The 17,737-nt window shown below is 41.1% G+C and overlaps 1 long non-coding RNA gene across 1 annotated transcript; it reads right to left on the bottom strand.

Moving 5' to 3' along the window:
- Positions 1-13,410: 13,410 nt before the first annotated feature.
- On the bottom strand, positions 13,411-16,216 carry LOC144990172 (uncharacterized). Its single transcript, XR_013654158.1, has 2 exons — positions 15,978-16,216; positions 13,411-13,669 (listed from the first exon to the last, which is right to left on the bottom strand). It is a non-coding gene; the product is annotated as an uncharacterized LOC144990172 (long non-coding RNA).
- Between the last annotated feature and the right edge of the window lie 1,521 nt (positions 16,217-17,737).

A 17,737-nucleotide genomic window follows, 5' to 3' on the forward strand; every position in this document is an offset into this window, starting at 1 on the left:
TTCTCGTTTGCTTCCTAGTTTCTAGCCACCTGTTAATGAATGTTGCTTTACCTGTCTGCAGGAAACCCCAGTCACGTTTGGTCGCCTGAACCTGTTGCACTCTGGAACCTCCTCTGGTCTGCTTCCCCTGACCTCACCACGAGCCTCTGCCGAGCAAACACCCTCAAGAGACGGATCCACGCTGCCGACCCCGGACTCTGTGAGGACATCAACCAGTGACGCCACGGGCCGTAGTCTCTCTATCTCTGGACCTCCAGAAACTGTGCCTTACCTGACCAGCTACCTCATTAAATCCCCTTTCCTCTTGCCAAGTTACCTGAGCTCTGTGTCTCATTCCGGGTTCCAGCATCTGGGTCTCTGTCGTTCTGTAGCCATGACACTCTTAAGATGCAGCCCCACCTCTATCAAAGCTCATCGTCATTTATTCAGTAAAGTTTATGCATTCATCCCATCTGTTTGTACAAGTTTATCAAAGGAGGATAGATGTGATCTCCTCTGTCACATTAACCATTGTGATGACTAATGTCAGGACACCTGTTTCTGTTACGTTTATAGGTCCAAGCACCTAATCCATTGAGATATCTGCTTTAGTGAGTCCTAAACCAACCTAACTTCAAAAGCCTTTAACCTTCTGTGATACTCCAGTATCTCAGGAGCAACAAATTGGTCCTTACAGAGAAGTAATCTCATTGCAAAGGACACCCTTTGTTTCCTCTCAAGCTCTCAAGCTGCTTTCTTGTGTCACATTATCACCAAGCAGACGTTTCTTTCCACTCTACAGACTACCACACTACAGCTGCCATTCGCCCTTCCTTTCTGACCCTATGTCTGTCTGCCACACAAGGATGTAAACTTCTGAAAAACACATAAACATAAATGTTGAATAATAGAGATCTTTAGAAAGAGGAAGGACATCATCTTTAAGCCTTAGGATTAAAGTATCAAAACAGACTGACTGGGAAAAAAGAGCTTTTAAAATTATGTGAACACAGCGTGAAAATAAAATGGCATTATGGTTAAAGCTTCACCATGATCAGTGCAGTTATTTGGGCTATAAACCTTTAAAAACTGCCGACATTAACAATGTCTGCATCTTTTAAATTTTTTTAAGATGAAACTCCATCACTGACAAATAAACCAACTCTGTGTAAAAACAGTTCATGGTTCTTTGGACACCTCATATGGACAAATACAGTATGTGTAAACTAAACTACACTATCTTTTGCTTTTTCACAGCTTCTTTTTCACGGCTTTCACTGCTTTTTCGCAGCTTCTCATGTATAAACTCTATATTCTTAAAAGAATTTTGTCCAAAGAGAAGTCCCAATCGAATTTTCATCCCTCTGGGAGTCAGGATAGATCTTTGGATCCATGGATCCTTGACTGGCATGGATCAGAAGAAGGGCTGAAAACAGGCAGAGCAACTTCCGAACAATATACTTTAATTTTGTTGAAAAAAAATAAAAAAACAATAAATGCCCATCATGGTCAGCACTTGGTGAGTCATCTTGGGATGTGCAACTTTTCTACAAAAGAAAAAAAAAAAAAAAGATCTTGGACCACAAATGTCTTGCAATTAATGAAAACATAAATACACACATATTTTTAAAAACTTTCAGCCTATCACCTTATTATCTATGACCATTATCACTTTTGTCTTCACCTGGACCCAGTTTCCTTTTTGATCTTCATGAGCCCCTGTCAAAGTCCTCTGAGAAAAGGCGGTTGAAGACGTCCAGCATCCCTGTGAGCATTACTGTCATTTTTGAATGAGAGGAGGGAATTCACCCAACAATTATCCAGATATCATTCAGCGGGATGGAGAGGCATGCATCATCAGGTACTCCACCATTTCTAAATTTAGCAAAACACCAACTAAGCTTGCGCTAGCAGCCCCTGTGTCTTTCTCAGGATCCCCCTCGCCCCCAGGGAGCTGTTCTTGGCATTTGTAGTCTGCCAAGCCCACTTAATGGCTTCATTGTCCTGCAGAACTCACTTGTTGCATCCAGCCCCCTTGGCATTTATCCTAGTAATGATATGGAGCAAAACATCAGCAGTGATCTTAGAAAAGCAGATGGTGCTGGCCTTCAGTCTGGGAAAGATTACTAGATCATTTGTGAGGTCATCAACAGTGAAGTTAAATAGATTGTTCAGGAGACAAGGCCCCCCCAACCCCCCCGAGGATAAAAACAGACATGGGGGCTTGCCGAAGAATGGTTGGTAAAGCAGAAGCAAGAAGTGTTTTTGAAGCACCTGCTCATGGTTTGATGTTGATGTGGAGTTGCAAGTTTATGGAAATTCTGTTTTGTGGAGTTGTGAGGAGTTGTGTTTTTCTATTAAATGGCTGATGGAAAATGTTTTTTCTTTTCTTTTTATGGTACAGCCCCCGTGTCATTAAAAGGTTGGATTTTTTTCTATTCCTAAGCTTCTTCTTCCCACATGGATCTCTTTGAAGTAGTCTCACCAGTTGTTTCTTCTAGAACTGATGACGTGAGTCTTTGACCTTTTCACTAACTGGCTTTTCAAGGGCGTTTTTGCCCCAATCAACACCTCTGTCCTTCTGAGGACGGATGGAAGCTTTAAAAGTGGCTCTTGTCTGTATCGGAGTATGTTCCCCACATGTCTGCGTCCACATGTGACTTTTTTTTTTTGTTCTTCTCAGGGTCTCCACTTTCACTGCAGCAGAACAGAGAGGTGTTTCTTAGGGAGAGGAGGCAGCGGCCAGCAGCCGTGGCCCCGCTCCAGGATCGCCTTACCCCGCACAGCTCGCCTTTGTTATCGGATCTCCCAGGGCTGATGGACACGCTGCAGCGTCTAACCTGTTCTAATGAATGCAATATGTCCAATCAGCAGTGTATTTGGTCTGGGCTGCCTCACCAGCCTTCTTCCTTGTGGGCCTTCTCCATGGGACCTAGCAGGCTCCCTTGATGATCTCAGGAACAGATCTGTTTCGTTTTGCATTCCCATCCCGGGTTTTCCCTAGCCCGGGGAAGCACAAAGACACCCAACATTCATCAAAGTCATTATATTCCCAGTCGGAATGGAAACGCTGCATGAAACTTCATTGGGGGTTTTATCAAGGCATTTTGCAAGTGGATACCTTCATATCCTCAAAACTGTTTTTTCTGCATTTGATTGAAATGAATTTATCAACAGGTATGCCTATCCATCTTCATCTGGATAGGCATACCCATCTTGCATGAACATGCTAGTAACAAAAATACACATGCTCTGTTTTTAGTGCATATTTTCTGTTTATCTTTGATGCGACACAACAAAGTACATGGATCCTAAAATCACATGATGGATGAGCAGGAACTCTTCTCAGCAGGAAAAACTGCCACTAAATGACAAATGCCGGAAACTGGGACAGCTGCTTCACTGACAAATTTCAAAGAAGAAGAAAACTCCCACTGACATTCAACAGGAGAGGCAAGCTGGCAAACAATGCAGATCAGGCCAGTTCAAAGCAAACTCATGGTCCAGTTGACTGAGGGAGTGGGATCAATCAGAGAGGCAAAGCAGAGGTCCCAAGTTGACAGATGGAGGAAGACCTCAAGATGTTCTTTCTTAGTTATGCACTTTGTGGTCATTTTCAGGGCTTAAATAAAAGACCACTGAATGTTAAACTTCCAGAAAGGTTTTATTTAAAAACAAAAAAACTTTTGTTGTATTGTATTAAGACTCCAAAAAAAACAAACAAAAGTATTATTGAGTTTTTTAGATTAAATGTGCGATTTGGAGAGTTACTTCTTACGAATTACATACGGTTGCTGAGAACCGCCATTGCAGCAAAATAAGCATTAGCCTAAATAAATAAATAAGTTGCAGCAAAAAAACAAAAACGGGAACAGCAAAAAAAGGAAAAGAAGCTGCAAACAAAGAAAGCCACAACGGTCTTTTTCGTGGAGCTTGGCAGCCGTCTCCCTGCCGTGTCTGCATTTGCAGCTTGAAGAGATCACTTCTTATTAAAAGGCAGAAAAGAAAATCTTTATTCTGTAGAAATGCATGTGTAGTTCACTATCTGTGTTGATACAAAATGATTGAGATACTTGCTCACACATTTGAACGTTTACCAGAAGAGTTATTGACGCCAGTAGTCCGAATCTGTGAAGATCTTTCTAACTTTAGTGAAGAAAGTTTATTTGATTTTATGTTGTTTCTCTTTTCCCCTCTCGGGTTAATGCGGGACAGTGAGCCTACTAAGTGGGTCACAGAGACAGACAAGCACCGTGGAAGTGGCTGTCACAGAAAGCTGTCAGAGCGGGAGTGAAGCTGCCGGTAGCGGGACAATCTTTGAACGATCTCATGAACACTGAATGGAGACGGGATTACCGACATTTTTGTAGAACTCTTTATAATAGATCAACCTAATCTCTCATCGCCGCCTTTGTATTCCATGCATTGTAAATGACATGAAGAAGGACAACGCTCCAAGTAGCGATCAGGCTACAAACATTAGCTGGAAGCTCCTCCCACACGTGCGGAATATCAAACTCAGGAACCCATTTTTGGACAGGCGACAAGCAGAGAATGCCCTAGAAGGCAGCCTTCTCCTCCTGCAGAGGATCTCTGTCTGTGGGCGTAACAAGCTAGCGAGCTCCGACAGCCCATGGGCTGCTAGCTGGCTGGCAGACAAAAGTCTGTGATTCACTTCCGTTGTGGCTTTTTTTGTTTGCAGATGCTTTTTTTTTTACTGTTTTTTTCCTTTTTGATGCAAATTTTTTGTTTGATTGAACTATTTTATTTTTTGGTGTTCCGTCTATTTGTTTTTTTTTTTTTTTGCTGCAATGGCGGTTCTCCACCACCGTAATTACAAGATGGCAAGCTTTTTAAATAAAACTTAAAATTTAGGAACTTCCCAGATCATCAATATACTTTCATATCAGCTTTTTTTTATTATCATATCAGAATTATCTGTGGCTTAAAAGACAAACTTTAATGTATGTAATACTTGGGTTTGACATGAAGAATTAATTTCCATATTAGACATTTCTAATTCTGAAAATGTTCTATTTTCTGCCAATGACGAGCAGATCAAAAAAATAACTGTAAGCTTCATCAAAGCTAGAATGTTTTCTTCACTTGTTGACAAATTCATATTGACAGTAAACACAGAAGCATTTTTTAAAGTAAAAAGTATATAATTAAAGATGGATCAAACCAACCAGTTTCTTGTCCCACCAAAAATATGTGCACGTATGTACATGTATGCACGCTTTCACACCTACAGTCAGAAAAGTTGGTCAACGCTAAACTTTGACAGACATTTGATGCTTATTTTAATCATACGATCAAGAATAACATTGGCTGGTTTAGTGTCAAATACCGCTTTGACCAAAAGAGAGGCACTATCAATTAATCAAACTTTATTCGTAAAAAGTAAAGACACTAAAGTTTTATCCAAGCCAACATTGGGATCCAAGGTTCAGTTTTAGGCTTTGGTTGAAAATATCTCAATTAAAATATAGAATTATATTATATTATTTTATTAATATAACCACAAATGTACAAGCAATTTTTATATTTTACATCAAATGTCAAACAATTACAGTTTGTATTCAACTTCATGTCAGTGGAAATGTGTTTGAAACTCCTTCGTCAGATTCAATTCTCTGTGCTGAATGCGAATCACAATGACCTTCAACTGATTCAGACACAGGGTCACATTGAGTTCTGCACAGGATTTCCAGCTGTTTACCAAAGTTTGTGGCAGCTGTCACTGATGGAAGGAGTGTAAACACACTCAGCCAGCGGTTTGACACTCTTCCTGTCGAGCAACATCTATCTCTCTGCATCACCTGCAGCTTTGGAGGAGCCTGACGGATAGGCTCTTCGTGGTGAACTTTTATCTTTGGATGCTGAGCGCTCTATCTTCTGCTTTGATTGAATACTTTTCAGGGCTCAGCTTAAACCTGTCTGCAAAAACAATGGAAAGAAAAGCAAAATATGCTGGAAATCAAAAAAAAAAATAAACTTGAAATGAAATGAATGGATGAAAAAGTAATGCAAACATAAAATGTCAAAACATACAAAAATACATGTTTTAAAAAACTGATCCCATCTGTAGTTTTTAGTACAGTGGGATGAGAAGTTCCAGAGAACATTAAAATAATTTAAGAATATGAATGACAATAACAACAAAGGATGGGGATGCTTTTTATTTTATTTTTAATGCTTTTTAAGAGCATCACCATCTAAAAACTACTGTATGAGATGAAGCAGTGGAGAGTGTGAGAGATACACATTTAGCTTTTCCTTTTCTCTCAAAAGGTTCTGCCTTTTACCAGTCCTTTGTCCAAAAAAAATTGTGAATTAATTAAACAAAAAGTGCAGCACTTCTTTTGTATGAAGAGTGTGGAACAGCAACATCTGCACTCAGGCTTGGATATGGGGAAGGGGAAGCTCCAACACAGTATGGCCTGCAGTCAGGAGGCCATGGGCCTTTTTGAAGTATGTTAAAGGCTCTAAATAAGATATATTAGCCAGGACATGTGTTTCCTAATGTGCATATACAAAGCTGCCGATCTAGCTCCAAAACAATTAGATTGTTTTGTCATTTTCTCTGCTGAAGCTTTTCTTCTTTTGCAATCAAACTCAAACCTGTTATCATAAGAATAGAGAAGTTTTCTCTTCTGAGGAGAAGCTTCTAACAACTGGAAGACATTTCCTCACCACTCTGGTAATCCAACTCAGCTGCACATCTCTGCAAAACACACAGAGAACTAATAAAAAGTGGGAGAATCAATCATGCTTGCACACTCTCTCCAGCTGATTAAGGGGTGAAGTAGACCATCAACACAGTGCACCGCCTCTCTCAGTCAGGTTCTCTGCCACATCAATCACCTGGGATCTGGCCAAGCCAAACAGAAGAATACCATCAAACTAGGCTTTGTTTTTTAAAACGAATGAGCACACTTTCCCATTTCTGCAGCCAGATGCTAAGAGCCAACATCATCAGAGGTTGTGTTGGGTTACATGTATGGCTCCTCATTATCTGCTTTGTGCCTTTGGCTTCCAGGGATGATGTTAATTAATGTAACTTAGATCTGCGTTGATGTCTCCAAATGCCTTGAATCCTTATACCAGAATCTCCTCTAAGGTGCTTTTAATGCCACAGCAGAAGACGACAACATTCTTCTAGGGGGACTTCCAATTTTGTTTGTCTTACCCAGAAATAGTTGTTGTTTCAAAGTGTTTTTTTGTTTTTTGTCCCTAACAAGCAAGTGTTCAATAAATGACTTTCTTTGCAATTGTTCTTTAATTGCATGATTATCAAAGCCATGAAAGTAGAATCTGTGACTTTTACTAATGAACAGCAACTAAGTCAGAAATGCAAGCGCACCCAAAATGTTCAAATGCACTTGACTGTTCATCAGAGTACAAATCCTTGGAGCTTCCAGGTGAGGGTTTTTCCACTGCCAGAGAAAATATCAGTGAGGATCTTGACTAAACAACTGTTGCTGTTCCTTTTGCATGAAAAGAAATATGAAACAATTTTCCAACACTGAGGAAATTACTTACAAATTAGACACTCAAAGCAGTTTTCCATTCGTCTTCACAGAAAAGTAGACTCTCCAGGAAGTTGACCTCATTTTCCCAGTGTGCAATGCTTACACAACTACAATTTAACACCCAAGAGGTACATCTCAAGCAACCTTCACTCTGACAAGTCATTGCATCCCTGATACATCTTCATTTGGGTTGCTGAGCTGTGGGAAAGAGTTTTTTTTTGTCCTGATTTTTGTACCACAGCAAGTATGGTTATGTACTTTTGTTAAGTTGGCATTTGTGCCTTCAAACTGGGGACAACCATGTTTCATATGTGATTTTACAAGATTTTCTTTTTCTTAGATGAAACCTTGACTGCAGGCAGGTGCTGCTAATTCCTAAAGTGTAGAGACAACACACAACATCTTTGCCAGTGTCTGTTGTTTAAGGGAGAAACTGGGCCTGTTTACACCAGGCAACTCATACAACACCCTGTGCCCAGGCACAGTTGCCATGGTTACGCACATTCAGTACAGTAGGTGGCAGTATGCATTTTTTTTGCTGGTTTACCATGCACCAATCAAAAGAAAGAATAGTTCCAGTTGTGTGAAAAGGAGTCTTGTAGACTTAAATATGCATTTTCAATTTTCCATCTTAAAGATCAACATTTTTGGTCGGACTGACCTAAATTTCTGTCAGTAAGCTTAATTCCGGCAGTCCTGTTACTCTCTTGGTTGATTTGGAGAGTCGAGCTTTGAACCAGTTCCATGCCAGATCCCACTGAACCAGATTCTGGCCCGCCTCTCCAGTCGGCTACAACATGGTTCATTTAATGTCATCCAAGCGCAGAATGAAGCCGTTATCTGCAAATGAATTCAAAGGCAGGTACGCTGTGGATTGTCCAGTGTTATAACCTCCAAAGGTTCACCTTCTTTTTGCTGCAAAAACAGGATCCCTGCGGGAACGTGAAGACAAGGGCAGGAAGACTTTGTCTTCATGTATGATTTCACAAAAGGAAGGAAGAACAAAGATAAACCTTAAAATATCTTTGGGCAGTTGGTGAATCGGTTCCAGACTCTACAGTTAGTATGGTCAAGAGTAAAATTCGTTGCAGTCCAACCAGAAGACAACTGACCAAATGTTATGATTGGAAAGGATCAAAGGAAAAAGCATCTGTTCTGCAAAAAAGGCTATGTAATGTTCTCGTTCAGCATGTCAAACTGCTGACTAAGACATTTGTATCAGTACTTGGTTTTCACGTGTCTTTGACGAGTTTCTTTAAATAAACTGAGGTTCTTCTTGTTTTACCTACAGTTTTGCCACTTGCTTGATGAAAAGGGGCAATACTGCCACTGAGATGAAAGGATACTCTGTTTGGTGATCTGTAGCTTCCTTTTTGAGAGAATGTGTCACCAAACTCTGACATCCTTGAGGAGTAATGTCTGCGCAGGCAGCAGTTAGTGATCAGAGATCTTTGCAGAGTAAACTGGCCTGTCTCTCAGCATCCTCCTTGTTTGTTGCTGCTAAATCCCTGTGTGACAAGTTGCACCTGCGCTTCAAGGATATCCTGTTACCTTTCAGGGGATGATACAACTTTAATGGGAAGGTTCTTCATGTGTGTTCCAAGTGGAGGGGTTGGGGGTATTATTTTAGAAAGTAGGAGCGGTAGGGTGCAGAAATGTTCAAACCACAGTCCGCCTTTAAAGTTAACTAAGCAGCTGTGTTGACGTCAAAAGAATAGGAGGGGGCTGGGGGCTCAGAATGGAGGAATTTGTCCCTAAAATCATGAGATAAATAAACATTTTCAGCATGGGTGCAGTCATAAGGTCTTACCTGGTGTGAGCATTCCTTTGCAGGAGGGATGACCTGTCTGTAGGGAAGAAAACCTGCCTCTGTGCGCTAAAGATTTGTGGGGTGGAGGGGATCTTAGTTGACTCAGGATGGAGTTGGAGGACCAAATGAGAGTGGATGTCAGGGTCAGCCGTCACAGTAGAGCACACCATTTCTCTCAAACACTGTCCTCCCTCAGCTGGTTGCTTGGGAGGATCCCCTGATGTGATGCTCGGTTGCTTCCCCAGAAACAAGAGCCAAGAAGGACAGCAGCACGTGTTTTAGGCTGCCTGTGTGACGGAGTAGAAAGCCATGTTTGTTTTTCTTATGTGTATCCCTTTCATTTTTTCCCCTTTATTTCCAGTTAAAAAGCAGCAGGAACAAAGGTGGACTGATTCAAGTGTTTTGCAAATCACAATCCAAGCACTTGGAAGTCCTGCAAAATAAAAAAAAGATGAAAAGGAGGAAAGTGTAGGCCTGTTACAAAAATAAAAAAAATACTGTGTTCGTACCCTTATTTTATATGTGACTACTGCAATTAATGCTTGAGACAAAATCAATAAATAAAAAAATAACAATAAAAAACAGACTTACAATTTGTAAACCAAAGGTTCTTATTTTTCCATTCCAATTTTAAACAGAACTTTACTTTTTTAGTTAAAGTGTTAAATGAAAGAAATGTGTTTATTATAAAAATGCGTTAAAACTTAACACATTTTTGTTTAAAATTATGCAAAGAGGACATGTTATTAATAGTATATAATAGTATGATAGCATATAATATTTAAAAATTCAGCTGGGATACCTTAAGAAAAAGCCAATGAAATAAAATTAACTTGGAAATTTGGACAAAAACATCAAATACAACATAGTCTCATGTGTGTTCAGTTCTGTTCCTCCATGCAGCCAGAAGAGCAATGATGAAGGAATCCTTTAATTCCTCTTACTGGGAAGTCAGTGGCAGAAGTATGATGATCTGGGATTGCATCACTCCGTCAGAACATCCTTTCTAAATCTGGAAAAGAGTTTCAATTGTCTACCCAAAAAATAAACTAGAATAGAATGGAATAGACTAGACTAGACTAGAATATAATAGAATAGAATAGAATAGAATAGAATAGAATAGAATAGAATAGAATAGAATAGAATTCCTTTATTGACTTGTACAATAAGATTAAAAGCATTTCACCATTCTCATTGCAAAAAAAAGTTATGTAATAATAATGTAAACATCTATGTTATATGCACACTTATACTAATTATATGAATGTTAAAAATATATATTACTGATAAAAAAAAATCAATACATAAATAAGAGAAAAAGGGCCATTACTGTCAATAAGAAGGTAAAATAAAGACATTGAAGTTAAAAATAAATAAATACACAGAAAATAAAAAAATTCAAGCAAATCAAAATGACTGAAGAAATGTTCCAGACCATGTGTCAATCCGGACTGCTGTGTTGGAGAAAACAGTAACACTAATGTCCCTCATCAGCCAGACGTCTTCCAGAAATATACCAAACAATGCTCCATAATAACAGCGTCTTCTCCTTTTCTGTGTTATCACAGTGCAGATAGTCATAAAGTGTTAAACAAGACGGGGGAGGACCATTCTGTTGGATGAATGAGTGTAAAAAGCTGTAGAAGCTGATCTGTGTGGGGGCTGGGCAGCCTGGGCCCTCATTAAATCAGCATTACACTTTGTCAGATTCACCACATCCATGCCATAAAAAAGAAACAACCTTTTCAACTGTAAGTTATCTATTTCCCTTTACAGAGGCCATATGAAGGGAGACCTGAGCGGCCAGAGAGATAAGCAAAGCCCTAAACTCTGTCATCAAATGCCAGCTGACAGTTATTCAATAAGACACCAGCAAGGGGTGTTAAAGATTTTACTGGGAAGGGATTTTCATTGAAGGCACAGCACATAAATCTGGACAAACACGGGGCCCCGCCTGTTGAGATGACACAAATCGCCCCCTCGTTAGGATCAATAAAGTGAGACACAATGCTGCAAAAGCACAAGAGCAAACTGTGAGGCTCTGGAGGATTCAATAGGCCTGAAGAATGCGTGGGAATTGGGAGCTGGGGTTAGAGGAGAGCTTCAATCCCACCAACTCTGCCATGAAATGGAGAGGGAGGGAGCAATTGACCCATGAACCAGGCTGAAAGAGAAATCACTTGTTCTTCTAATGATTGGCTTCCACTTCGGCAGCAGGCTGGCGGATATACGCTTCTCAGTTGGACAACTGTGCTGAGAGGGAGGATGAGAAGAAGGGCGGATTGTCCAGCTCTTCCTGGCCTCTAGCTGGTGGGTAGAAGGATCAACCTCCACAGCACTCTCCTCCACACTCCACACCCCCCGGTCTTATCTAAACAGCAGCTATCAGATGAACACAAACACGGCTGCATCTTGTAAAATGAACCTGAGACAAATTAGCCAGCTCATTAGGCAGTTGAGGTTGGTTTCCTGAGTGAAAAGCAGAGTTAGGAGGGGTTTTCAGCTCTTGTTTATTTACTGAGAACAGCCCACTCATTTGCATTCTCCTCTCCAAGTGCAGGAAGGCTGAAGTGGGCACTTATGTCTTCTGTGATAGAGGAGTTTATGCGGATCTTTGTGGAGCATCTGCGAGCTGCTGCCTTCCAAAAGTCTCCACTCAGAGGGAGTCGCTTTATCTTTGGACTCAACATTTCAATGAGAACCCCCACAGAGAGCAGGAGAACCCAAACAAAGATGACAACTCTGTCAGACACACACTTTCCTAACTCCTTTTTCTAAAGCAGGTAAACCATTTGTCAGGATCATTTGAATCACTGATTACCAAGGTGAAGTCGGAATGGGATGGAAATTCAGTCTGCAACAGTGACCGTATCGCTGCCACCTGATGGACTTTAAAAGCCTTTAACAGCCTTTCCATGTGGCTGAAGGCAGTTGCAGCGTGAAACTTCCGCAGCTCGCACGGGATGTCTGCAGAAACAAAACAGAGCCAACAGACCATGCATGAGGTTTAGATGTAAGAGACTTCCAGCACCTCAAATGTGAGTCCCAACCTGCACAGATGCAGTTTAAAAAACCCCTCAAACTTCCATGGTACAGAGTGAGGAAGAGTCATCGTTTAAAGGAAGAGGCTCACATTTTGGGTTTTTTCTGGACTGCAGGAGAAAGATCAGAGATGTTCCAAAAAGACTGTATCAACGTTTAATCAGGAAAAAAACTAAAGAATCATGGGAGTCCAAAATAACTATGTAACTTTCTTTATGAGTTCTCAATCTGCTGTGCTTTATTTTACTTTCCTTAAAAAACATAAGCCTATGAAGAGGCATCTTTTCATCACCATGGCCCCTGTTTGTGGAACAGTCTGCCAGACGACCTGAGGGCCACAGAGAGCATTTTACTACTTTTATTTATTTATTTTGTATTCATTTATCTAGTTTATCTTGTTTTAAAAACTTTAACTAGTTTTTTAATGCGTTATTTTACTTTACCCTATTACAATGTTGTATTGTTTCTTTTTTTTATCAGTAAGTTTTCTTTAATCCTCATTTTCATTTTTATTTCCGGTGCTTCCTCAGTTGGATCCTCTGCATCTGGGTCGGCTGCTGTTCAGGCACTGCAGCTCTAGATGGGGGCCTGCTTCTGCTGTGGTGGAGCGGCCCCCAATTGTGATGCCGCATTTGGCTGGCTATGCAGCTGGTCACAGAGAGGGAGGTTCCAATTATGATTAGCGTCTCCAATAACAAGCATTTTGTTTTCGTGCTCAACCTATTTCCTGTTCCTCATTCTATCACGATCAGTTAGGGGGTGGGAGGTGTGAAAGGGGTGGGGGGTGGGGTTATGTGATAGGTGTGGGCTCTTAATTTTCAGGCTTGTTATTTTAATTTTTGTGCTTGTTTTAATGATTTATGTTGTTTTGTTTTCATGTAAAGTCCTTTGTGTTGTGCTTTCATAGGAAAAGTGCTTTTATAAATACATTTTTAGTATATTAGATAAAGTACTTAATGACAATAAGAATAAAGCTGTCATGGCTACAGAACACTTTTCGACCCAGGCGCTGGAACCCGGAAGAAACACAGAGGTGGACGAGTGTGGCAGGTAAGATGTTTTAATAAGCAGGTAGTTGAGAGATCGAGAGCAGGATCCTGGATTCCCAAACATGCGAAGAACAGACTTCGGTGGCGTCACTGGTGGATTATTCCACAGGCCTTCAGCAGGAGTCGTCGTCGTCGTCGGTGGGGGTCCGAGAGATGAGAGGAGATGGCAGAGGCTCGAGGTGTAACCAGCTGGAGAAGACAGAGAAGGTTCCAGACTGAGGCTGATTCTGGCGACCACGTGTGGCTATGGATTCCTGGAGGTAAGTAGAGACAGAAGTTAGGCGCAGGCTTGACGTAACAAGGTAACATGAACGAGCCGTGATGACCAACTATGCAGCATCAGGGGCAACGGACTGGCGAAAAATGATGATCCTGGAGCTCCTTAAGAAGGCAGGTGAGGCGATGAGGTAAGTGGTCGCAGCTGGGATGAATCAGGAGCCAAGCGGAGAGGAAAGGGGGAGGAGTCTGACAGAGGCACCATATCAAAAGCATAAAAAAAACCCATGCTTCCATGCTTCCTAATTGCAGAACATAAATGCTGAAGTTTATTGGGGTGAAAGCAAAAGCTAATAAAGGATGGTTTGAATTTTACTTAGAAAAGGCTCTTATGTCTGTGGGATGGAAGCAGAGAGGGGGGGTGGAGTAGTGGTGTGGTGAAGCAGAGATCTGTCCAGCAGTGTATTCGCTCTGCAACAGGACAAACAAACAAATTGTTAATTTAGCTAATCTCATGGTGTTGAGGTTGTTCCGTCATGTGTTAAACTGGATTCCTTTCCCAGCACCCAAGACTCCCAGTGATGCTGATAAGCAGCGTTAACTCCCACCCGCGACCCCATCCCTTCACTCATGTCATCATGTTCGATTTGATAGGAACATCCCTCCCTTCTTTAGACCCCCTGCCTGGCTTTTGTCACTATGACTGCCCCCTCCCTCCCCATTAGCCTCCTTCAAATGTCTGTTAGATGGTCAGATACCTCTAACCTTACCCTACCTCCTCTCACACACAGGCAGGTCATTGCTCAAACCTATCTCAGGAAAGGTTTCACAGACCTCTCCAAGTTACATTGACAGGTCTTTTGGGGGTGGGGGAATGGGGGGTGACAAGGTTAAGAAACTGATGGCCTGTGGTGTATTTTTAGAGCTGCAGAAATAGAGAAATAGTGGGAAGATCTGAGCGGGAAAGATGCTGAACGGCTGGAGAAACGTTTATGGGTGCAGAAAGTCGGCAAAGATCAAGAAGAAATCCATCACAGAGTTATATCTCCTGTGTTTTTGTGACAGCCACTGAAATCTAAAACACTAAAGCTATTTTATAGTCACACTCAAAAGGGTAATAATTTATGGTAACATTGGTAAAATGGACTTTCCATGTAGTGTAAATACTATCGCTCCTAAAAACACAAAGATTCTCAGCCCACATGACATGATAATGCCCTTATGAGAAAGTTTTCATCAATTATTCCTCCTGAAGCCAACGGAGCTTTGAAGTTTTCCATAATTATATCTTTGACAAGCTTTAGCACAGCCTTCACATGCAGATGGGAGCTCACGCCCTTGACAAAGACATCGTCATCTGACAGCCTCACAAAGAGCCAAGCAGAGGAGAGAAGAATATATCAGTCAATCCAAATATTGACCCAGACCCTCATTTACAAATTAGCTGCAAAATTCAGATATAGAGTGACAGCGTCTAATCTTCTCATTTCAGCAGCATCCCTCTCCTCCTGTTAAAATCTCTATGAAAATACCTTGAGCTCCTCAAAACATACATTAATTTTTCACTTTAAACGTCCCCTCCAACACCCTAATCCTGCTGCTCAGTGCAAATAAGGAATAATATTACATGATTCCATTTCTAACTACTTGTTCATTAATTTAAAAAAGATCTATCATGTCCGGTCATAATAAATATTGTCAGTACAGCAGCTTCAAGAAAAAAAACAAGTTGAGAAATCAAGGAACTATGCCTGTTTATAGGTTATTGACAAAAATCTAAAGTTTCAACTTTACAAGTAAAATCATGAAACGACTCAATTTTAAGGCTTTAAAAATGTTTCTTTATCCATCTTCCTTTTTTGAAGTTGTTAAATGCAGGAAAAAGAATTATGGGAAAGCCCACGAAATGTACCATTCTGCATCTTAAATCCTTTAAAGCATTCATCACGTTCAGGGATCGCAGTATTCTATGGTCCAGTCCCATACTGTCCATTAAAAAAGGCAGACTAATAACAACCCAGAAGCAATAAATCTTGCAGTACATTCTAAAACAGGTGGATAAAGATCTTGCTCAACATTTGGAGCTTGAGAAGGAGGCAGTTTTGTTTTTCCCTTTCCTATGCTGGAACCTGGAATTCCTTGAGCCAGCCGTGTAAATCAAGCGTTAGACTGCTGCCATGTGTGAGCCTGGAAACCAGATAACAGGACTACAACAAAAAGAAGTTGATCTGATAAATGACAACTTCACTTGAGGCTCAGACAGGACGGCGGACATGTTTTGTGTACATTCAATCCAGCTCGGCTTGGGGGAAGCTTGGACGCAGGAATGTGGCGCCCTTCACTCACTGGCATGTTTACTTCAAGATACGACTTGGCATGGAAAGGCCAAAGAGTCAAACTCTCCAGGGGAGCTTCCAAGAATAATTTGGAGGCGAGGGCTGGATTTCACTCTGTAGAAGTTAAAAGAAGAGCAGAGGTCAGAGGTCGTGAAGGGATGAATAATCAATTAAAAGGGAATCGCGTGTGTTACGCTTAGTTGCGATTGAGATGAGTTCCCTGATTGAATCCGGCAGAAACAGAACAGCCAGGCGGCATCCAGCCTCCCTCCATGTGTTGAATGTGAACATGGCTGCTCCACAAAGACCAACAGATATTGAATGAGGAGATAAAAAGGCACATTTTTAATTTAATGTTGGGTCTGCAGCACAATCCATACCAGCCCTTTCAATTACTCACAGATGACTCGCGGTCCACAGCTTTCAATCGTTTCGTTTTGCAATTTTAAATGGCTTCTTTTGTTACATGCCCTCACTCCGCTCAAAGTCAGCCTCTGCCGCCACTCCAGTTAAATATTAATTGCGTTCCTGGATGATCATCTGTCAGTCTGAAATCAAGCAAAAGGGGGACAACAAAAAAAAACTTTCTCTCCACCTATTCTCATTTTACATAGAAAGGTGATAAATGTAGGTTTTCCTTCAACCTGTGTGCCAAAAACAACACTGTATGTCCTCTGGTTTTGAAATGAAGATTTAGGGTCAAACCTAGAGGAAAGTTTTAAAGTAAACAGGTTATAATGATGAGATAGGAGGAATCACAGCGAGAAGAGTCTGACCTTCAGTCGAGCTGCTTTGAACTCCTTTCCTCCCAGCCTTGGTGGGTTTTGGGGGGATGAGTTTGCTTTTACCATGAGTGGGAGATTGCAGGGTCACAAAGGTCAAGGAGTTTGTGATATGGCAGGGATGAAATGTGCCTAATGAAACCTCTTCTGCTGCATGGAAAAACCCCCACCCCCACAGGGAGAGTGCAACAGACAGAAACATGTCAAAGCTGTCACTCAAACATGTATGATCAGAGTCTGCGTTATTGAAGCGGTGAATAAATGATGAAGGAGCGGCAGCAGGAAAAAAATATTTCGGTGAACTGGAATGATAACGTTTTCCTGAGATCAGCCGCTTCTAGTCCCAACTTACCTTGAGACACGACAAAGGGGCTCATAAAGAAAGGTGTTGTGGTTCTGGTATAGTTCTTTCTGTAAGCTTTTAAAAAGAGATGCTTTTAGTGCATTGGGGATTATTGCAAATTTTGAGTTTCAAACACAACACCTCAGCTTTCTTCTTTACAGATTTATAAACGGTGCATTTTTGGCACAGCATTTTTGATTGGTCGTTTTTGTGGGCTACATAATGCAAAGTGTACGGTTGCCGAGAACCGCCATTCCATCAAAAAAACAAAGCAACTGCAAACAAAAAGAAAATGAAATGCAAATAAAAACGAGATAATGCAAATAAAACATAAACGCTGCAAATATTGACCGCCATCACAGCAAAAGAGAAAAACAAGCGATGCAAAAATAAGAAATGAAATGCAAACTTAAAAAAGTGATGCATCTAGGAAAACGGCTGCGAATAAAAGGAAAGCCTTAGCGGAAGTGACATCACCGCGGAAGTGACATCACCACGAAAGTGCCGCCACAACAGGTCGGGGGTCAGTTTGTTGAACGTCCACCAGTAGTAGATTGGCTTTTGCTACACACACCACTGGGAAAAGAAGGAGGAATACAGGAGTATGAATCGGAAGCTGAACAAGTAAGTGAAGTAAGTGAAAAT

Source organism: Oryzias latipes, chromosome 24, assembly GCF_053564925.1.
Source record: "Oryzias latipes strain Hd-rR chromosome 24, Olatipes_Hd-rR_3.1".
Lineage (NCBI taxonomy): Eukaryota > Metazoa > Chordata > Actinopteri > Beloniformes > Adrianichthyidae > Oryzias > Oryzias latipes.